The sequence below is a fragment of the Babylonia areolata genome, chromosome 19 (assembly GCF_041734735.1).
Source record: "Babylonia areolata isolate BAREFJ2019XMU chromosome 19, ASM4173473v1, whole genome shotgun sequence".
NCBI classification, from domain to species: Eukaryota; Metazoa; Mollusca; class Gastropoda; order Neogastropoda; family Buccinidae; genus Babylonia; species Babylonia areolata.
This window is the reverse complement of record NC_134894.1, coordinates 1,775,001-1,800,000: the sequence shown is the minus strand read 5'-3', so window position 1 is coordinate 1,800,000 and position 25,000 is coordinate 1,775,001. Positions and strand designations below refer to the sequence as shown.

At 47.5% G+C, this 25,000-nt stretch overlaps 1 protein-coding gene across 1 annotated transcript in view; it reads right to left on the bottom strand.

The window, feature by feature from the left end:
- The window catches only part of LOC143293368 (uncharacterized), a 115,986-nt gene extending 106,253 nt beyond the window's left edge, over window positions 1-9,733 (bottom strand). Inside the window, exon 1 of the mRNA XM_076604174.1 lies at window positions 9,703-9,733. The gene's annotated coding sequence lies outside the window, so the exon portion shown is untranslated. The remainder of the gene's footprint in view (window positions 1-9,702) is intronic.
- Between the last annotated feature and the right edge of the window lie 15,267 nt (window positions 9,734-25,000).

The following is a 25,000-nucleotide window of genomic DNA, read 5'->3' as shown; positions in this document are numbered from 1 at the left end:
CAACACAACACAGCATCACTCACTGTACACAACACAACATCACTCACTGTACACAACACAGCACAGCATCACTCACTGTACACAGCACAGCATCACTCACTGTACACAACACAGCATCACTCACTGTACACAACACAACACAGCGTCACTCACTGTACACAACACAACACAGCGTCACACAACACAACACAGCGTCACTCACTGTACACAACACAACACAGCGTCACTCACTGTACACAACACAACACAGTGTCACTCACTGTACACAACACAGCACAGCGTCACTCATTGTACACAACACAACACAGCGTCACTCATTGTACACAACACAGCGTCACTCACTGTACACAACACAGACGCCACTCACTGTACACAACACAGCGTCACTCACAGTACACAATGCAACACAGCGTCACTCATTGTACACAACACAACACAGCATCACTCACTGTATACAGCACAGTGTCACTCACTGTACACAACACAGACGTCACTCACTGTACACAACACAACACAGCGTCACTCACTGTACACAACACAACACAGTGTCACTCACTGTACACAACACAGACGTCACTCACTGTACACAACACAACACAGCGTCACTCACTGTACACAATGCAACACAGCGTCACTCACTGTACACAGCACAACACAGCGTCACTCACTGTACACAGCACAACACAGCATCACTCATTGCACACAACACAGTGTCACTCACTGTACACAATGCAACACAGCATCACTCACTGTACACAGCACAGCGTCACTCACTGTACACAACACAGCGTCACTCACTGTACACAGCACAACACAGCATCACTCATTGTACACAGCACAGCGTCACTCACTGTACACAACACAACACAGCGTCACTCACTGTACACAACACAACACAGCGTCACTCACTGTACACAACACAACACAGCGTCACTCACTGTACACAACACAACACAGCGTCACTCACTGTACACAACACAGCGTCACTCACTGTACACAACACAACACAGCGTCACTCACTGTACACAACACAGCACAGCGTCACTCACTGTACGCAACACAACACAGCGTCACTCACTGTACACAACACAGCGTCACTCACTGTACACAACACAACACAGCGTCACTCACTGTACACAACACAGCGTCACTCACTGTACACAACACAGCATCACTCACTGTACACAACACAACACAGCATCACTCACTGTACACAGCACAACACAGCATCACTCACTGTACACAACACAACACAGCGTCACTCACTGTACACAGCACAACACAGCATCACTCACTGTACACAGCACAGTGTCACTCTCTGTACACAGCACAACACAGCGTCACTCACTGTACACAACACAGTGTCACTCACTGTACACAGCACAACACAGCGTCACTCACTGTACACAACACAACACAGCGTCACTCACTGTACACAACACAGTGTCACTCACTGTACACAACACAACACAGCATCACTCACTGTACACAACACAGTGTCACTCACTGTACACAACACAGCACAGCGTCACTCACTGTACACAACACAACACAGCGTCACTCACTGTACACAACACAGCACAGCGTCACTCACTGTACACAACACAACACAGCGTCACTCATTGTACACAACACAGTGTCACTTTCTGTACACAACACAGCACAGCGTCACTCACTGTACACAACACAACACAGCGTCACTCACTGTACACAACACAGCACAGCGTCACTGTACACAACACAGTGTCACTCACTGTACACAACACAGCGTCACTCACTGTACACAACACAGTGTCACTCACTGTACACAACACAACACAGCGTCACTCACTGTACACAACACAACACAGTGTTACTCACTGTACACAACACAGTGTCACTCACTGTACACAACACAGCGTCACTCACTGTACACAACACAACACAGCGTCACTCACTGTACACAACACAACACAGCATCACTCACTGTACACAACACAGCGTCACTCACTGTACACAACACAACACAGCGTCACTCACTGTACACAACTGAACATCACTCACTGTACACAACACAACAGCATCACTCACTGTACTCAACACAGCGTCACTCACTGTACTCAACACAGCGTCACTCACTGTACACAACACAACACAGCGTCACTCACTGTACACAACACAGCGTCACTCACTGTACACAACACAACACAGCGTCACTCACTGTACACAACACAACACAGCGTCACTCACTGTACACAACACAACACAGCGTCACTCACTGTACACAACACAACACAACGTCACTCACTGTACACAACACAGTGTCACTCACTGTACACAACACAACACAGCGTCACTCACTGTACACAACACAGCGTCACTCACTGTACACAACACAACACAGCGTCACTCACTGTACACAACACAGCGTCACTCACTGTACACAACACAACACAGCGTCACTCACTGTACACAACACAGTGTCACTCACTGTACACAACACAACACAGAGTCACTCACTGTACACAACACAACATAGCGTCACTCACTGTACACAACTGAACATCACTCACTGTAACAACACAACACAGTGTCACTCACTGTACACAACACAGTGTCACTCACTGTACACAACACAACACAGTGTCACTCACTGTACACAACACAGTGTCACTCACTGTACACAACACAACACAGCGTCACTCACTGTACACAACAATGTCACTCACTGTACACAACACAACACAGCGTCACTCACTGTACACAACACAACACAGCGTCACTCACTGTACACAACACAGTGTCACTCACTGTACACAACACAACACAGCGTCACTCACTGTACACAACTGAACATCACTCGCTGTACACAACACAGTGTCACTCGCTGTTTACAACACAGCGTCACTCACTGTACACAACAGAACACAGCATCACTCACTGTACACAACACAACACAGCGTCACTCACTGTACACAACACAGCGTCACTCACTGTACACAACACAACACAGCGTCACTCATTGTACACAACACAAGACAGCGTCACTCATTGTACACAACACAGCGTCACTCACTGTACACAACACAGACGTCACTCACTGTACACAACACAGCGTCACTCACTGTACACAATGCAACACAGCGTCACTCATTGTACACAACAGAACACAGCATCACTCACTGTATACAGCACAGTGTCACTCACTGTACACAACACAGACGTCACTCACTGTACACAACACAACACAGCGTCACTCACTGTACACAATGCAACACAGCGTCACTCACTGTACACAACACAACACAGTGTCACTCACTGTACACAACACAGCGTCACTCACTGTACACAACACAACACAGCGTCACTCACTGTACACAACACAGCGTCACTCACTGTACACAGCACAACACAGCATCACTCATTGTACACAACACAGTGTCACTTGCTGTACACAATGCAACACAGCATCACTCACTGTACACAGCACAGCGTCACTCACTGTACACAGCACAGCGTCACTCACTGTACACAGCACAACACAGCATCACTCACTGTACACAGCACAGCGTCACTCACTGTACACAACACAACACAGCGTCACTCACTGTACACAACACAACACAGCGTCACTCACTGTACACAACACAGCACAGCGTCACTCACTGTACACAACACAACACAGCGTCACTCACTGTACACAACACAGTGTCACTCACTGTACACAACACAGCACAGCGTCACTGTACACAACACAGTGTCACTCACTGTACACAACACAACACAGCGTCACTCACTGTACACAACACAGCGTCACTCACTGTACACAACACAGCACAGCGTCACTCACTGTACACAACACAGTGTCACTCACTGTACACAACACAGCGTCACTCACTGTACACAACACAACACAGCGTCACTCACTGTACACAACACAGTGTCACTCACTGTACACAACACAGCACAGCGTCACTCACTGTGCACAACACAACATCACTCACTGTACACAACACAGCACAGCATCACTCACTGTACGCAGCACAGCGTCACTCACTGTACACAACACAGCGTCACTCACTGTACACAACACAACACAGCGTCACTCACTGTACACAACACAGCGTCACTCACTGTACACAACACAACACAGCGTCACTCACTGTACACAACACAACACAGCGTCACTCACTGTACACAACACAGCGTCACTCACTGTACACAACACAACACAGCGTCACTCACTGTACACAACTGAACATCACTCACTGTAACAACACAACACAGTGTCACTCACTGTACACAACACAGTGTCACTCACTGTACACAACACAACACAGTGTCACTCACTGTACACAACACAGTGTCACTCACTGTACACAACACAACACAGCATCACTCACTGTACACAACACAGTGTCACTCACTGTACACAACACAACACAGCGTCACTCACTGTACACAACACAACACAGCGTCACTCACTGTACACAACAATGTCACTCACTGTACACAACACAACACAGCGTCACTCACTGTACACAACACAACACAGCGTCACTCACTGTACACAACACAACACAACACAGCGTCACTCACTGTACACAACTGAACATCACTCACTGTACACAACGCAACACAGTGTCACTCGCTGTATACAACACAACATACTTTACACATCACTGCTCACTGTACACAACACAACACAGCACTGCTCACTGTACACTACACAACACAACTCACTGTACACAGCACAGCATCACTCACTGTACACAGCACAGCACTACACAACACAGCACAGCATCACTCACTGTACACAGCACAGCACTACACAACACAGCACAGCGTCACTCACTGTACACAGCACAACACTACACAACACAGCACAGCATCACTCACTGTACACAACACACAACACTACACAACACAGCATCACTCACTGTACACAGCAAAGCACTACACAACACAGCATCACTCACTGTACACAGCAAAGCACTACACAACACAGCATCACTCACTGTACACAACACAGCACTACACAACACAGCACAGCATCACTCACTGTACACAACACACAACACTACACAACACAGCATCACTCACTGTACACAACACAGCACTACACAACACAGCACAGCATCACTCACTGTACACAGCACAGCACTACACAACACAGCACAGCATCACTCACTGTACACAACACAACACTACACAACACAGCATCACTCACTGTACACAACACAGCACTACACAACACAGCACAGCATCACTCACTGTACACAGCACAGCACTACACAACACAGCACAGCATCACTCACTGTACACAACACAACACTACACAACACAGCACAGCATCACTCACTGTACACAGCACAACACTACACAGCACAGCATCACTCACTGTACACAACACAACACTACACAACACAGCACAGCATCACTCACTGTACACAGCACAACACTACACAGCACAGCATCACTCACTGTACACAACACAGCATCATTCACTGTACACAGCAGAGCATCACTCACTGTACACAACACAGCATCACTCATTGTACACAACACAACACAGCGTCACTCACTGTACACAACACAGCATCACTCATTGTACACAACACAACACAGCGTCACTCACTGTACACAACACAGACTCACTCACTGTACACAACACAGCATCACTCATTGTACACAACACAACACAGCGTCACTCATTGTACACAACACAACACAGCATCACTCATTGTACACAACACAACACAGCGTCACTCACTGTACACAACACAGCATCACTCACTGTACACAACACAGCACAGCGTCACTCACTGTACACAGCACAGACTCACTCACTGTACACAACACAGCGTCACTCACTGTACACAACACAGCACAGCGTCACTCACTGTACACAGCACAGACTCACTCACTGTACACAACACAGACTCACTCACTGTACACAACACAGACTCACTCACTGTACACAACACAGCACAGCGTCACTCACTGTACACAACACAGACTCACTCACTGTACACAACACAGACTCACTCACTGTACACAGCACAGACTCACTCACTGTACACAACACAGACTCACTCACTGTACACAACACAACACAGCGTCACTCACTGTACACAACACAGCACAGCGTCACTCACTGTACACAGCACAGACTCACTCACTGTACACAACACAGACTCACTCACTGTACACAACACAGACTCACTCACTGTACACAGCACAGACTCACTCACTGTACACAACACAGCGTTACTCACTGTACACAACACAGACTCACTCACTGTACACAACACAGCACAGCGTCACTCACTGTACACAACACAGCATCACTCACTGTACACAACACAGACTCACTCACTGTACACAACACAGCACAGCGTCACTCACTGTACACAGCACAGCATCACTCACTGTACACAACACAGCGTCACTCACTGTACACAGCACAGACTCACTCACTGTACACAACACAGCGTCACTCACTGTACACAGCACAGACTCACTCACTGTACACAACACAGCGTCACTCACTGTACACAGCACAGACTCACTCACTGTACACAACACAGCGTCACTCACTGTACACAACACAGCATCACTCACTGTACACAACACAGCGTCACTCACTGTACACAGCACAGACTCACTCACTGTACACAACACAGACTCACTCACTGTACACAGCACAGACTCACTCACTGTACACAACACAGCGTCACTCACTGTACACAACACAGACTCACTCACTGTACACAACACAGCACAGCGTCACTCACTGTACACAACACAGACTCACTCACTGTACACAACACAGACTCACTCACTGTACACAACACAGACTCACTCACTGTACACAGCACAGACTCACTCACTGTACACAACACAGACTCACTCACTGTACACAACACAGCGTCACTCACTGTACACAACACAGACTCACTCACTGTACACAGCACAGACTCACTCACTGTACACAGCACAGACTCACTCACTGTACACAACACAGACTCACTCACTGTACACAGCAGAGCATCACTCACTGTACACAACACAGCATCACTCATTGTACACAACACAACACAGCGTCACTCATTGTACACAACACAGACTCACTCACTGTACACAACACAACACAGCGTCACTCACTGTACACAGCACAGAATCACTCACTGTACACAGCACAACACACTGTACACAGCATTCCTCAGTGTACACAACACAGCATCATGGAACACAGTGTCACAGAGAAACCAGAACAGTGTGTCAGAGTTAAGCCCTTACACAATATCAGTCACTATCACAGGAAACCAGAACACAATGTTCACAGTAAGCACTAACCTACTCAATGTCTCCATGTAGTAGTAGTAGTAGAATTAGTAGCAGTTTTTGTTGTTGCAGTAGTTATACTTGTAGCCATAGTTGTAGTCGTAGCAGCAGAATAGTGACTAAACAAGATGTGAAACTTTTCAATAGTCCTTTCATTGTTTCAAAACAAAGTTCAGTAGGAATGTAATCAGATGGAATGTTTCCGTTTAACACATTCCATGTGACATGTACATGACATACCAAAGTAAGCAGACTGTCTCCAGTCTACCTGGAAAGCAATGTCACACCTGTGTCTGCACCAACATGTACATGACATACCAAAGTAAGCAGACTGTCTCCAGTCTACCTGGAAAGCAATGTCACACGTGTGTCTGCACCAACATGTACATGACATACCAAAGTAAGCAGACTGTCTCCAGTCTACCTGGAAAGCAATGTCACACGTGTGTCTGCACCAACATGTACATGACATACCAAAGTAAGCAGACTGTCTCCAGTCTACCTGGAAAGCAATGTCACACTAAACACAGCCGACCAGGAAACCAAAATACACAGTCCAAAAAGCAGATAAATTATCAATGCCCTCTCTCTCTCTCTCTCTTATTATTATTTTTTTTTAACATGAAATTTTTCTTTGAATAAACCCTTCCTTGAAAAGTAAACGCACTGCAGCTTGGTGATCTCTGGTAGTTCTATCGAAAATTCTCATTATTGCCTCTCTCATCTTTGGCATTCTGTGTGTGTGTTTAGATGTGTGTGTGTGTGTGTGTGTGTGTGTGTGTGTGTGTGTGTGTGTGTGTGTGTGTGTGTGTGTGTGTGTGTGTGTGTGTGTGTGTGTGTGTGTGTGTGTGTGTGTGTGTGTGTGCTCCCTCCTCTCCTTTTCTTCCAGCTAGCCTTACGCAGTTCCAGTACTCCAGACAGGAGAAACTATCCATTTGTGGCCACCCTCAGGAACAATTTGTCTTCATCTGCACGTAGTGGGGCACAGACTGACAGCCCTGTGTGAAGCCCTCATCAACAACTCTGTGTGTGTGTGTGTGTGTGTGTGTGTGTGTGTGTGTGTGTGTGTGTGTGTGTGCATGGTGTGTGTTTGTGTGTGTGCATGGTGTGTGTGTGTGTGTGTGCATGGTGTGTGTGTGTGTGTGTGTGTGTGTGTGTGTGTGTGTGTGTGTGTGTGTGTGTGTGTTGTATGTGTGTGTGTGTGTTGTATGTGCAGATTAGAGAAGATGAGATAGAGGTCAGGTTCGATTGTCTTTACTGACTAGGAAACATTGAGGTCACTGTCAAAGGTGTTGGGTGCAAATTAAACAATAACAATGGTGTGTGTGTGTGTGTGTTTGTGTGTGTGTGCGTGCATGCATATATATGTGTATGTGTGTGTACGCATGAGTTCTTAACCTGCATGTGTGAAAAGAGCACACACACACAGACACACACACACACACACACACACACACACACTCACACACACACACACTCACACACACAGACACAGACACACACACACACACACACACACACTTAATTCAAGCTTCAAACATAATATGACAAATACAGCATAATATACATATGTTGGCATCCATATTCTGATAACTGAAGAAAAGCATCAGTTTGACACACACATTCACACAGTTCATTCGATTAAGAATTCAAGTGCAAGTAGAAGTATGACACATGCATGTGAAGAAGAAACTAATGCACAATAAAAATGTAAAAAAAAAAAACCCATGAAAATGAATAACAAACACACCAACAGAATATCACTAAGTGACCTCATTCACAAATTATATATATAAATAGATTATAACTAAATGACCTCATTTACAATCTACATAAAAAGATTACAACTAAGTGACCTCATTCCCAATCTTCACCAATCAATCACAGGCACTGTAGCAGTAAGGTGTTGGACTTGTGACCCAGTGTTCACCAGTGACCAGGGTTCACCAGTGACCAGCGTTCACCAGTGACCAGCGTTCAAAGCCCAGGGTTCACCAGTGACCAGGGTTCACCAGTGACCAGCGTTCACCAGTGACCAGGGTTCACCAGTGACCAGGGTTCACCAGTGACCAGGGTTCAAAGCCCAGGGTTCACCAGTGACCAAGGTTCACCAGTGACCAGGGTTCACCAGTGACCAGGGTTCAAACCCCTGTTTCAGCATGGTGTTGTGCCCTTGGGAAAGACACTTCACTCTGATTTTCAAATCTCCATCCAGGTGTGAATGGCTACCTGACTTTGGCAGCAGGAGGTTAACACAACAGACAGACTGTATCGATGGCCATTAAATGCAATGGGACTTCTAACCATACCTTTGAATTTATTTTATTTATTTTTCTGGTAAGCTTTAACTAATTAATCAGTACATCAGTCACTAACCTCATTACTACAGACTGGCCAGGAGCTATCAGCTGTGTCATGTCACTTGACACTGAGTGATGGTTGGAGCCAACAACTGTCGGCTGTTAATACTGTTATCAGTTATCTTCCTTCTGCTGACGTTCACTCCACGGGGACTGCTTTCACAGCATGTCACCGACACTGCCACAGAGAGCCACCATCACTTCTGGTCACAGCTGGTGGTTCAGTGGTATGTCACTGCCATAGAGAGCCACCATCACTTCTGGTCACAGCTGAGTGGTGGTTCAGTGGTATGACACTGTCACAGAGAGCCACCATCACTTCTGGTCACAGCTGGTGGTTCAGTGGTATGACACTGCCACAGAGAGCCACCATCACTTCTGGTCACAGCGGAGTGGTGGTTCAGTGGTATGACACTGCCACAGAGAGCCACCATCACTTCTGGTCACAGCTGGTGGTGGTTCAGTGGTATGACACTGCCACAGAGAGCCACCATCACTTCTGGTCACAGCTGGTGGTTCAGTGGTATGACACATGACAAGGAAGCCAATGTCCACAGGGTCCAGTCACATACACAGCCCAGGATTGTTACCACCCCATCCCACCTCTGCTAGACCTTCAGTGGTGGATTGGGTGTTAGTCTTTTGCTTGAAACAGTTAACTCAGATCTTGTGTGTGTGTGTGTGTGTGTGTGTGTGTGTGTGTGTGTGTGTGTGTGTGTGTGTGTGTGTGTGTGTGTGCAGCAGGCACTTTGCACACGTGAAAGACCCCACATCAGCAAAGGCGGTTCCCTTGGCAAAATTCTACTGAAATGTCCACTTTATGTGGTCACATGCTCACAACAGGAACAGCAACCTGAATTTCACTCACAGAAATATGTTGTGACAAAATGTGGTATTATTCAATACAATACAATACAATACAAAATTGTATTTAAAAAGCCCACAGCAGGTGGAAGCATCCAATACAATACAATGGAATACAATGCAATGCAATGTAATACACAATACAATACAATACAATACAACACAATACCACAGCCTGTCTCAAAAGCTGTTTCCTTCATCACCAACAGCAATAGCTGACCACTGGTGTCACCAACAACATCACAAATCAGTACTACTAGCGTCATCACCAACAACAACACTAGCAGACCACTAGCGTCATCACCACCACCAACACTAGCAGACCACTAGCGTCATCACCATCACCAACAACACTAGCAGACCTCTAGTGTCATCACCAACAACAACACTAGCAGACCTCTAGTGTCATCACCAACAACAACACTAGCAGACCACTAGTGTCATCATCACCAACACTAGCAGACCACTAGTGTCATCACCACCAACACTAGCAGACCACTAGTGTCATCACCACCAACACTAGCAGACCACTAGTATCACCACCAACAACACTAGCAGACCACTAGTGTCATCATCACCAACACTAGCAGACCACTAGTGTCATCACCAACAACACTAGCAGACCACTAGCGTCATCACCAACAACAACACTAGCAGACCACTAGTGTCATCACCAACAACAACACTAGCAGACCACTAGCGTCATCACCACCAACACTAGCAGACCACTAGCGTCATCACCACCAACAACACTAGCAGACTACTAGTGTCATCACCAACAACACTAGCAGACCACTAGTTTCATCACCAACAACACTAGCAGACCACTAGTGTCATCACCACCAACACTAGCAGACCACTAGTGTCATCACCAACAACAACACTAGCAGACCACTAGCGTCATCACCAACAACACTAGCAGACCACTAGTGTCATCACCAACAACAACACTAGCAGACCACTAGTGTCATCACCAACAACAACACTAGCAGACCACTAGTGTCATCACCAACAACAACACTAGCAGACCACTAGTGTCATCACCAACAACAACACTAGCAGACCACTAGTGTCATCACCACCAACAACACTAGCAGACCACTAGTGTCATCACCAACAACAACACTAGCAGACCACTAGTGTCATCACCACCAACAACACTAGCAGACCACTAGTGTCATCACCAACAACAACACTAGCAGACCACTAGTGTCATCACCAACACTAGCAGACCACTAGTGTCATCACCAACAACAACACTAGCAGACCACTAGTGTCATCACCACCAACAACACTAGCAGACCACTAGTGTCATCACCAACAACAACACTAGCAGACCACTAGTGTCATTACCAACACTAGCAGACCACTAGTGTCATCACCAACAACAACACTAGCAGACCACTAGTGTCATCACCACCAACAACACTAGCAGACCACTAGTGTCATCACCAACACTAGCAGACCACTAGTGTCATCACCAACAACAACACTAGCAGACCACTAGTGTCATCACCAACAACAACACTAGCAGACCACTAGCGTCATCACCAACAACACTAGCAGACCACTAGTGTCATCACCAACACTAGCAGACCACTAGCGTCATCACCAACAACACTAGCAGACCACTAGTGTCATCACCAACACTAGCAGACCACTAGCGTCATCACCAACAACACTAGCAGACCACTAGTTTCATCACCAACAACAACACTAGCAGACCTCTAGTTTCATCACCAACACTAGCAGACCACTAGCGTCATCACCAACAACACTAGCAGACCACTAGCGTCATCACCAACAACACTAGCAGACCACTAGTTTCATCACCAACAACACTAGCAGACCACTAGTGTCATCACCAACACTAGCAGACCACTAGCGTCATCACCAACAACACTAGCAGACCACTAGTTTCATCACCAACAACACTAGCAGACCACTAGTTTCATCACCAACAACAACACTAGCAGACCACTAGTGTCATCACCACCAACAACAAGACTAGCAGACCACTAGTGTCATCACCACCAACACTAGCAGACCACTAGTGTCATCACCACCAACAACAAGACTAGCAGACCACTAGTGTCATCACCAACAACACTAGCAGACCACTAGTGTCATCACCAACAACAACACTAGCAGACCACTAGTTTCATCACCAACAACAACACTAGCAGACCTCTAGCATCATCACCAACAACACTAGCAGACCACTAGTGTCATCACCAACAACAACACTAGCAGACCACTAGTGTCATCACCAACACTAGCAGACCACTAGTGTCATCACCAACACTAGCAGACCACTAGCGTCATCACCAACACTAGCAGACCACTAGTGTCATCACCAACACTAGCAGACCACTAGTGTCATCACCAACAACAACACTAGCAGACCACTAGTGTCATCACCATCATCAACACTAGCAGACCACTAGTGTCATCACCAACAACAACACTAGCAGACCACTAGTGTCATCACCATCATCAACACTAGCAGACCACTAGTGTCATCACCAACAACAACACTAGCAGACCACTAGTGTCATCACCATCACCAACACTAGCAGACCACTAGTGTCATCACCAACAACAACACTAGCAGACCACTAGTGTCATCACCATCATCAACACTAGCAGACCACTAGTGTCATCACCATCATCAACACTAGCAGACCACTAGTGTCATCACCAACAACAACACTAGCAGACCACTAGTGTCATCACCAAGAACACTAGCAGACCACTAGTGTCATCACCAACAACACTAGCAGTTCACTAGTGTCATCACCAAGAACACTAGCAGACCACTATTTTCATCACCAACAACAACACTAGCAGACCACTAGTGTCATCACCAACAACAACACTAGCAGACCACTAGTGTCATCACCAACAACAACACTAGCAGACCACTAGTGTCATCACCAACAACAACACTAGCAGACCACTAGTTTCATCACCACCACCACCACCAGACCACTAGTTTCACTAGCCAATCTCTTTGTGTCCTGAAGAAAAACCAACAGATTAATTTTTTGGTAAAAGTCACAGAATATAGGAACCAATTGTTGTAGGTGAGAATGAATCATACTTTTTCAGTACATAATCTTGTATGCACAAATCAATCCACTTTACACACTCCTTTCATGGAATCCATGCACTATGCACTTCACACAAATCACACTCAAACACAACATGAACGCACTCCCCTCCCCACCTACCCCAACCGACATACGCAAGTATAATACAGTTAAGAATGCTTGACAAACAGAACACATTGTGAGAGACATTGGTTTTTAACTCAGGTGAGATGATACTGCATGCCTCCAATTCTGTGTTGTACATTTCTATTTCCTTGAATTTGTATTCACTTCACCCCCATCCCCCTCCCCTCTATGTGTGGACTTGTCTCCCTTTCTTCTTCTAGCTCCCCCCAGCCCCACTAACCCTCATCCCACCACTCTCAGTCAACTGAAGCACAAATCTCACCCCCCCTGAGGGCACACATTATGACAGAACATAATGTACACAATTCACATTGTGGCCTGTTTAATCGTCAGCGTCCTGTGACTGGCTGACTAGGGAAGACATAAAGAGAGAATGGTTTGTTTGAATGGGGGTGTGTGTAAACACTTCTTCAAATAATATGCATTGTCCTCCTGTAGGCACATGATTTTTTCTTCATCTTCTTGTAAGATGAACGAAAATTGTTTAGATATCCTTTGATCAGCTGGGTGTGTTGCCAGTCCATGTGTACAGTCTACAGACAGGTATAACCATGTCCCTGGAAAAGAATGGTGATGTTCAAGTCTTAAACTCTGCTTCTTTTTTTTCTTTTTTTTTTTGCTTTTCCTTTTTGGCTGATGACAGTCCATCAGTTTGACATGCAGTGACCTGTGACACTCATGTCACTTCTCATGGTGCATTCAGTCATACACAGTTTGACATGCAGTGACCTGATCAGACACTCATGTCACTTCTCATGGTGCATTCAGTCATACACAGTTTGACATGCAGTGACCTGATCAGACACTCATGTCACTTCTCACGGTGCATTCAGTCATACACAGTTTGACATGCAGTGACCTGTGACACTCATGTCACTTCTCATGGTGCATTCAGTCATACACAGTTTGACATGCAGTGACCTGATCAGACACTCATGTCACTTCTCATGGTGCATTCAGTCATACACAGTTTGACATGCAGTGACCTGATCAGACACTCATGTCACTTCTCATGGTGCATTCAGTCATACACAGTTTGACATGCAGTGACCTGTGACACTCATGTCACTTCTCATGGTGCATTCAGTCATACACAGTTTGACATGCAGTGACCTGATCAGACACTCATGTCACTTCTCATGGTGCATTCAGTCATACACAGTTTGACATGCAGTGACCTGTGATACTCATGTCACTTCTCACGGTGCATTCAGTCATACACAGTTTGACATGCAGTGACCTGTGATACTCATGTCACTTCTCATGGTGCATTCAGTCATACACAGTTTGACATGCAGTGACCTGTGACACTCATGTCACTTCTCACGGTGCATTCAGTCATACACAGTTTGACATGCAGTGACCTGTGATACTCATGTCACTTCTCACGGTGCATTCAGTCATACACAGTTTGACATGCAGTGACCTGTGACACTCATGTCACTTCTCATGGTGCATTCAGTCATACGCATTGCTGACTGTGGATTTGGTCTTTATGGTCCAGAATATGAGCATTTCATGCACAGGGGAAATAAATGATTTATACTTGAATCATTCTGTTCATTGTTGATGTCTGCCTTGGAAATGATTGCAGTGACAGAGTATCCAAACCACACCAATGTAACATTATCTGGTGTGAGCATACTGAAGCACAGTGAATGACTGAAGAGTGCAAGCAACTGTCTGTCTACATAAATCATGACATCTCACAACACACACACACACACACACACACACACACACACACACACACACACACACACACACAGACTGAAAGAGCTCTCATGAATATAACACCACATACTATACACAATATATTGTATTGTGTTGTACTGCACTGTATTGTATTATATTGTATTGTATTGTACATTGTACTGTATTGTGTATTGTATTACACTGCATTGCACTGTATTCCATTGTATTGTATTGGATGCTTCCACCTGCTGTGTGCTTTTTAAATAAATGTTTCTACTGACATAACTGTGATCACACACACACACACACACACACACACACACACAAATATATATATATATATATATATATATATATATATATATATATATATATATATATATATATATGTATATATATATATATATATATGCATATATATATAAATTATCTTTTTTTTTTAATATGTTATAAATATGAACACTGCACACAGGCACAACAGTACTGTACCCAGGAAACTGGCCAGATTTTAAACACTGCACTTTCTCCTGTAAAATTCAAAGTTTCTGGAAAAAGGTTGTAAAACCTAAAATATGTAAAAGTCATATTATATATTAATATAATTACTGTATTATTACAGTACTGGTATTACTACTGCTGATGCTGCAATGAAGGTACTACCACAGGAAGTTTGATCAAGTTAGTACTGACAGAGCTGATCACTGGGATCAAGCTCGGTGAAGGGGGTGATGGAGATCACATTGAAAAAACTAAGTTATTTTTAAATTTGTCCAGCAGACAGCACCTGAAACAGACCAACTCAAGAGACCCTGCCAAACAGAACAAACGTGATCAACACAAGAAACAAACTATAAAGGAGACACGCATTTCAAATGCAAAACAACTGCCAATGGCCCAACAATGCATAACAAGAGAGAAAGAGAGGGAGCGAGAGCGAATGGAGGGAAGACGGGGGCGTGGGAGCGACGCTTTCATGAAAGTAAATCACCCACTCCACAAGCATTTGAAACTGAAACCGGTTTTTTTTAACTTTTCTTATTCATGGAATACTCACTGAGCGCTATTCACAGAGACGGGAAATCAGCCCGACAAAACGAGGAAGATGTTCGACATGTCGGACAGGAGCCCTGGGTGAGTGGTGGGTTGATCGGCGATGAACTTTTGTCAGAAACTGACAGGTGGAAGTTTGGTGCGGAAAGATTGTTTACATCGCCATCATTTGACGGACCTCACATGACCACCATCAAAGATACAACCAAGAAAAGACACTCTTAGCGAACGAGCTTCGGCTTTGTGTATCAGTTGTTTCCCTTTAATTGCAATGATCGCAAAGACCCAACGTCAACGGATGAATTGAATCTGAATTTGAATTAATAACACTGTGCAATCAATTGGTTGTTATACAGCTTTGAAAGTGTGCTTATGAGGAAAGTGAAAATAAATCAAAACTGAAAATAAATAAAATCAAATTGGCTTGGAAGAAACACAAGAATAGAGAGAGAGAAAGAGAACCCCAGTTGTTGTTGTTTTTTTTTGGGGGGAGGGGGGGGGGGGGAGGGGGGGGTTGTTTGTTTGTTTTGTTTTTTGTTTGTTTGTTTATTTTTCAAATTGTCCACCCCATTTCGCCTACTATCAAAGGTCAGCTTCAGCCTAGCACTGTGTGTGTGTGTGTGTGTGTGTGTGTGTGTGTGTGTGTGTGTGTGTGTGTGTCACGGTCTGTCTGTCTGTGTTCCTAGATTCAAACACCCCACAATCAGCCGCCGCTCTCGAGTCTGTCTGTCTCCATTTCCAGCTCAGTCGATGCGATCCACACCCCACTCACAACTAAATTGGGGTGTTAGGGGGTGCACGGGAGGGGTAGTACCTATAGAGGGGCGGCTTGTCACGCTCTTCCGGGAATGGTTCGTCCTCTGTTGGTCCCCACCGGCACCCAGCTCTCACCTATGGGTCCTAGAAGCTGCTAGCATGCAGCAGCGCCCAACCCCCGGACAACGGCTTTGACAGGCTGGCTAAACTAGGTGAGGGTAGCCGATGGGTCTCAAACCCTCGGTGAGTTAGGGCTTGTCTACCCAAGCATGTGAAGACTGGATCCGGCGGACTCTGCGGAAGAAACCTTCATGGTTCAACGGAGAGGAAGGCGGTTGCAGCAGAGCACCGTGGAGTGCTGAGGGCAGGATGAGGCACATAGGACATCCTGGTCATCCATTGCATCCGTTTCCATCTCCAGTCGTCTTGACCTCGTCTTGCCACTGGATACAGACGGTCTCGGACAAGAGAGTGAGGTCGACGGTGCGCAACTCCTCCTCACTATAAAAAAAAGTCATCGCGTCATCCTTCATCCCATACCATCATTTTCCCCAAGCCCTGTGGCGACGGGCGAGCGACGAAGCGACAGGTGTGGGTACACTGGCAGTCGTAGCCGCGGACCTGCACACAGGCGGCTCAGGCCATAGGGTCGTTTTTCACCGACTGGAGCTGCGGTGGAGATTGGCAGCCCCCTGAGCGACTGAACAGCCCTCTTCAGGACAGCACTGCTCACCTCCATGGCATGAGGAGGGGGCTAGAAAAGGTGCCCTAAACATTGCCTGCTCCACACCACCCTAGTCAGCATACTGCGGCTGACAGGGACCCTACTCAAGCGGTCGACACACAGAGGAAAGAAAGAGGAAAACAAGGAACACCCCATTGACCATTGCACATGGAACGTGCGTACGCTTCTGGACAGAGGCGACTCAGCCAGACCACAGAGACGCACAGCACTCATTGCGAGTGAACTAGCCAGGTACAACATCGACATCGCTGCCTTCAGTGAGACCAGACTGGCAGAAGAAGGCGAACTCTGTGAGCGAGGCGCAGGCTACACCTTCTTTTGGAGTGGTCGCGGACCTGAAGAGAGACGTGAGGCTGGAGTTGGCTTTGCAGTGAAGACAACCCTCGTTGGCAAGCTGGCTGCCCCCCCGAAAGGAGTGAACGATCGCCTGATGACGATGAAACTCCCTATATGCAACGGGAAGAAGTTTACCACCATTGTCAGCGCCTACGCGCCCACCATGACCAACCAGGGTGAGATCAAAGACAAGTTCTACGAGGACCTGAACGCTGTCATCACCACTGTTCCCAACGCAGACAAGCTCATTATTCTTGGTGACTTTAACGCGAGAGCTGGTTGTGACAGCACCTCCTGGGAAGGCGTGATTGGGAAGCATGAGGTTGGTAACTGTAACAGCGATGGCCAACTACTTCTCCAGACATGTGCCGAGCACGACCTTCTTATCACGAACACCATCTTCTGCCTCCCTACCCGTAACAGGACGTCATGGATGCATCCTCGCTCTGGGCATTGGCATCTCATCGACTTTGTCATCGTCAGGAAAAGAGACAGGCAGGACGTACGAGTCACGAGGGCCATGTGCGGTGCCGAGTGCTGGACAGACCACCGCCTTATCGTCTCCAAGCTCAACCTCCGCGTCCAGCCCAAGAGACGGCACTCAAACGCCTGAATGTCAACAAGCTGGAGCTAGGCAACATCAAGCAGAGCTTTGCTGACACCCTGGAGGAACGCCTTGAGTCCACCGTGCTGGACAACCAGAATGTGGAGGCAGCATGGGGCGCACTGCATGAGACGGTGTACAACACTGCCATGGAGTGCCTGGGGCCTTCTGTCAGGAAGCACAAAGACTGGTTTGATGAGAACTGGACTGAGATCAAGCAGCTGCTAGAAGACAAACGCCAAGCCTACAGAGACTACATTGAAGATCCCAAGTCACAGTCAAAGAAAGACATACTGAAGAGCGCACGCAGCACCATCCAGCTGAAAATGCGGCAGATGCAGGATTCCTGGCTGAGCAACAAAGCTGATGAGATCCAGGGCTTTGCAGACAGGAACGACATGAAGAACTTCTATAACGGCCTGAAAGAAGTCTACGGTCCCACCACCTCCGAATCTGCTCCACTCCTCAGTGCTGATGGTTCTACCCTGATCACTGACAAGGACGGGATCCTTGAGAGATGGGCTGAACACTTTGACAGCGTACTGAACCGCCCCTCCACCATCAATGATGAAGCCATCGACCGACTCCCCCAGGTGCCAGTCAGTGAGTCGTTGGATGCCATTCCAACTTTGGAGGAGACCCAGAAAGCTATCCGTCTGCTATCCAATGGCAAAGCCCCTGGCTCAGACTCCATTCCAGCTGAGGTCTACAAAGAAGGTGGTATGGCGCTGACTGAGAAGCTTCATCAGCTGTTCCAGCTCATCTGGCAGCATGAGGCAGTTCCACAGGACTTCAAAGACGCTTCCATCATGCACCTGTACAAGCGCAAAGGAAATCGTCAGGCCTGTGACAACCATCGTGGAATATCCCTGCTGTCCGTCGCAGGCAAGACTCTGGCCAGAGTGCTACTCAACCATCTCATAGCGCACCTTGAGCAAGGTCTCCTACCAGAGAGCCAGTGTGGCTTCCGGAAAGAACGCGGGACTATCGACATGGTGTTTGCTGCCAGGCAGCTCCAGGAGAAGTGTCAGGAATAGAACGCCGACCTTTACTCCACGTATGTCGATCTGACCAAGGCCTTCGATACTGTCAGCAGAGATGGCCTTTGGAGAATCATGGCGAAGTACGGATGTCCCAGAAAGTTCATCACCATCATACGGCAACTACACGATGGGATGCTGGCCCGAGTCCAAGACAACGGAGAGACTCCAGAACCATTCCCTGTCTCCAACAGAGTCAAGCAAGGGTGTGTTCTTGCCCCCACCCTGTTCAGTCTCATGTTTTCAGCCATGCTGACAGATGCCTTCAGAGACGCTGACGTAGGCATTGGCATCAGGTACCGCACAGATGGCTCACTCTTTAACCTCAGGAGGCTTCAAGCAAAAACCAAGGTGAGGACAGACACCGTCAACGACTTCCTGTTTGCTGATGACTGTGCTCTCAACGCTGCCTCCGAAGCTGACATGCAACACAGTGTCGACAAGTTCTCTGCTGCCTGTGACAACTTTGGTCTGACAATCAGCACAAAGAAGACTGAGGTGATGCACCAGCCAGCTCCAGGAAAGCCTTACGTTGAACCAGACATCTTCATCAACGGACAACGACTGAATGCGGTGGACAAGTTCACATACCTAGGCAGTACACTCTCTCGCACAGTTGTCATCGACGACGAGGTAAATGCCAGACTCGCCAAAGCCAGCGCTGCCTTCGGCAGACTCCATAAGAACGTTTGGAACAGGAGAGGCATCACCCTGGAGACGAAGCTCAAAGTATACAAGGCCATAGTTCTCACCACACTGCTCTATGGTTGTGAATCATGGACGTTCTACAAACGCCACGCCAAAAAGCTGAACCACTTCCACACCACCAGCCTCAGAAAACTTCTCGGCATAAAGTGGCAAGAGAAGATCCCGAACACAGAGGAGCTCACTCGTGCAAACTTGCCCAGCATCTACACCATCTTGATGCAGGCCCAGCTGCGCTGGGCAGGCCATGTAGTTCGCATGCCAGACCACCGGCTCCCCAAGAAACTGCTGTACGGCGAACTCCAACATGGCAAGCGCTCCCATGGAGGCCAAAAGAAGCGCTTCAAAGACACTCTGAAAGCTTCTCTGAAGGCCTTCAACATCAGCCACGACACATGGGAGCTGAATGCAATGGACAGACCAAAGTGGCGTTCAGCTGTCCACAAAGGCGCCAAATCCTGTGAGGCCAACAGAATCGCTGCAGCAGAGCAACGCAGACAGGCCAGGAAAAGCAGTGCCAGCAAGTCCCCGACAGCCGCCACCATCCCCTGTCCACACTGCGTCAGAACCTCCCGGGCGCGGATTGGCCTGACCAGTCACCTGCGCACCCACAGAGCCCAACCCACCCACCCCCAGGATGACTGGATGGTCCTCGTCGACCCCAACGGACGAGCCACACACACAACTGAACTGATGCACGAACACCACACACCCATCAACAGTCATCCAGTGCTCCACACACTTACAGCATTTAACACAACTAAGGGAATTTTTGTTAAAGAACATATCACTGACGAAACTGATTTTGAATTCACTCGTGTAGTGCAGACTTAGTAATTTCTAGCGTGAATTTCTCTTGTTGACCCACTGAGACATAATAAACCTATTCTGTATCTGTATCTGTATCTGTAACGTTAGAGTTCTAAATTTGGGGAGTGCGGGTTGGGGACTGGAGGGGGTGTGGGGGTGCTTGGTGTCTGTGGAGGGGAGGGAGGGGGCTTTTGACACGCAGAACTAACTGGCTAATGACACGTAGCTCTATCAAAACGACCCAACAAGAACCATTGTCCCAACGCATGTCTTCATTTTACGTTCTGGAAGTTCCGAAAGCTTTTCCCTGGAAGAAGGAAGATGATGTGGAAGGTGGATCGTGAAGCAGAGACACAGTGAAGTGGCCCATCAGTACAGTATTGCCACAGGCAAGATCTGCAACTTGGTACTAGTAGTCACACCGACATTTCACAGGGCCGCATCTCTTCACAGTTCAAAAGCGGCGATACATGTTATTGCTTTCTGTTTTGCAGAACATATCTAACTTGCGTCTGTGAACGAATGGGTTTAATCTGATAACATCTCTGCAAGTGACGTGATGCTGACCGGATTAAACAAAAACTGTCGTCGTTACAAGGGACCAGTTGTTCTCAGAACCTATAGCTGCCAAAACCAACGACAGCAAAAAGTGGCCGGTCTGGATGTTGCAAAAGTGTCAGAACAAGGTAAACAACGAAACAAGAAGGAAAACAGACTTGTTTCCCAACCACTGACTGTCCTTTTGGTGTACAGGTGAACTGTATCAGAACATCAGCTGTCAGCAAACGTTGAACGATCCGTTATTGTCTGAGGAGGCACAGGTGGCTGACGTCAGTGACTGTCAGTACTGGAGATCTACGGTCTGCTGTGGTGTACACGTGACGTGTGCAGGGGTTCATCGTCATCAGTCAGTGACTGCATGTGCACCCTGTCTGCACCCTGTCTGCACCCTGACCTCGGGCGTCTCCCGCCAGACGCTGTCTGTCTGCAGCCCCATCAGGAAGCACGGACATCGTGACCCACACACTGACTGACGACACAGGTCTGCTGATGGGCAGTCACCGTGACACAGAGACGCTGTTTAGGGCGAGGCCTGTATGTTAAAAACGTGTTACTTGCTTTTCTATTTCCCTCCATAATGAAGACCTCTCTGCGCCAGAAACTTCCTCTGCTATGGCGCGACCTGTGTAATGATCAGTTTTATGTGACTTGTGTAATGATCAGTTTGGTGTGACTTGTGCTGTGATCAGTTTGGTGTGACTTGTGCTGTGATCAGTTTTATGTGACTTGTGTAATGATCAGTTTGGTGTGACTTGTGTAATGATCAGTTTGGTGTGACTTGTGTAATGTTAAGTTTGATGTGACTTGTGTAATGATCAGTTTGGTGTGACTTGTGTAATGTTAAGTTTGATGTGACTTGTGTAATGATCAGTTTGATGTGACTTGTGTAATGATCAGTTTGGTGTGACTTGTGCTGTGATCAGTTTGATGTGACTTGTGCTGTGATCAGTTTGATGTAACTTGTGTAATGTTAAGTTTGATGTGACTTGTGTAATGATCAGTTTGATGTGACTTGTGTTGCCATAAGTTTGATATGATTTGTGTTTCGATAAGTTTGATGTGACTTGTGTTGCCATAAATTTGATATGATTTGTGTTACTATAAGTTTGATGTGACATGTCAGCCGCTGCTGATGACCAGGTGTGAATGTGGACCCACTGTGTGGGCTGTCTGTGACCTTGACCTTGCCTTGGCGGCTGACAGGAGCGGCTGCCCGGCCTGACCTGGCTGACCCCTGACCCCTGACCAGCCCTTCTTCCTGGCCTTCGCTGTGGGCCTAGGGCACTGTTCCCTAGGACAGGTGTCTGTGGGCCTAGGGCACTGTTCCCTAGGACAGGTGTCTGCTGTGGGCCTAAGACATTGTTCCCTAGGACAGGTGTCTGTGGGCCTAGGGCACTGTTCCCTAGGACAGGTGTCTGTGGGCCTAGGGCACTGTTCCCTAGGACAGGTGTCTGTGGGCCTAGGGCACTGTTCCCTAGGACAGGTGTCTGCTGTGGGCCTAGGGCACTGTTCCCTAGGACAGGTGTCTGTGGGCCTAGGGCACTGTTCCCTAGGACAGGTGTCTGTGGGCCTAGGGCACTGTTCCCTAGGACAGGTGTCTGCTGTGGGCATAGGGCACTGTTCCCTAGGACAGGTGTCTGTTGTGGGCCTAGGGCACTGTTCCCTAGGACAGGTGTCTGTTGTGGGCCTAGGGCACTGTTCCCTAGGACAGGTGTCTGTTGTGGACCTAGGGCACTGTTCCCTAGGACAGGTGTCTGTGGGCCTAGGGCACTGTTCCCTAGGACAGGTGTCTGCTGTGGGCCTAGGGCACTGTTCCCTAGGACAGGTGTCTGCTGTGGGCCTAGGGCACTGTTCCCTAGGACAGGTGTCTGCCGTGGACCTAGGGCATTGTTCCCTAGGACAGGTGTCTGTTGTGGGCCTAGGGCACTGTTCCCTAGGACAGGTGTCTGCTGTGGACCTAGGGCACTGTTCCCTAGGACAGGTGTCTGCTGTGGACCTAGGGCACTGTTCCCTAGGACAGGTGTCTGTTGTGGGCCTAGGGCACTGTTCCCTAGGACAGGTGTCTGTTGTGGGCCTAGGGCACTGTTCCCTAGGACAGGTATCTGTTGTGGGCCTAGGGCACTGTTCCCTAGGACAGGTGTCTGTTGTGGGCCTAAGACATTGTTCCCTAGGACAGGTGTCTGTTGTGGGCCTAGGGCACTGTTCCCTAGGACAGGTGTCTGTGGGCCTAAGACATTGTTCCCCAGCCACTGACTGCATCAGTGGAGGAAGGGCTGTCGCCATGGCTGACTGGAAACAGGTCCTGGGACAGTTGATGGAAACGGCTTGGCGAGGCAGTGGTGAGGAATGACCACAGCATGATTCCCTGCTGACTGCTGCCAGCTGTCCACAGCAAGACAGGCTGGCGCCATCCCGTGCTGCTTCATCAGAAACTGATCCCAGGACAACTGAAGACGTCTTTGTCTGGCGGTGGTCAGTGAGGAATGACCACTTGACTCGGTTCCCACTGCTGGCAGAATGTGTTAGTTGTCTTGTTTATTTATTTATTTATTATTATTATCATTTTATTATTACTATCATTACTACTACGCTTTTTTTTTCAATATCATAATTATTATTTATTTATTTATTTATGTAAGTTTATCTATTATTTATTCACCTTTTTTTTTCCCCTCTAGGCCTGACTAAGCGCATTGGGTTACGCTGCTGGTCAGGCATCTGCTTGGCAGATGTGGTGTAGCGTATATGGATTTGTCCGAATGCAGTGACGCCTCCATGAGCTACTGAACTGAACTGAACTGAACTGCTGGCAGATGACCACTGGCTTCTCACCTGACTGCAGTCTGATGGCTACATCCTGATGACTATCCCATATGGCCACATGATTCCCTAATGACTATTCCACACGG